We start from the raw sequence: 702 nt of genomic DNA on the forward strand, positions 1-702 counted from the left end.
GCAAACCTCTCCACCACACACAAATAGAGAACTCCACCCCCAAATCTCTGTTTGTTGTGAGTGGGCAATAAAAAGTCATTGTTTTTCCACTATTAAGTAGCTATGAAGGAAGTAAAGCGGTCCCGAGAAGTTTCTACCGCACCCTTCATCCGTAGTGTTGTCTGTTCAGTGTTGTGGCAATAGACCACACAAGGTCATATGAGGGTACAGGTTATTGAACATGTAGGAGCATTCAGAGGTACCAGCATTTAGAGTGCCAAAAGCACCTCCCTTGTGAAGCACTGATGAAGACAAATGATCATGGAATGTAAACAATCTCTATTTCTATCCCTGAGAATATGCGAACCTAAAAAGTTGCACACTTTTGAGCTTTAAGGGTTTTTATCAGAAAAAATATATATATAAAAGTACTGATTAAGAAGTTTTTTTTTTTTTTTTCAAAATGATCCTGTTTACTTTCTTAATGCACATTCCACAGTTGTCTTATTATGAACATCAGTGCACTTTTTTCCAAAGGGAACATCAAAATGCAATAAATTGCTCATCCTCTGAAGTGACTTTTCTTTTTCTGCTGACAGCACATGGGGTTTTTGATAATAGGCTTGTTTGAGATGCGCCTTGCCTCGCCTGAAATTCAGCCGAGACTAGGGGGCTACAGTGAGGGGAGTAGTGAAAAAAGTACAGGCAAGATGGACAGTTCTC

The sequence above is a fragment of the Gobio gobio genome, assembly GCF_949357685.1.
Source record: "Gobio gobio genome assembly, chromosome: 16".
Taxonomy (NCBI): Eukaryota; Metazoa; Chordata; class Actinopteri; order Cypriniformes; family Gobionidae; genus Gobio; species Gobio gobio.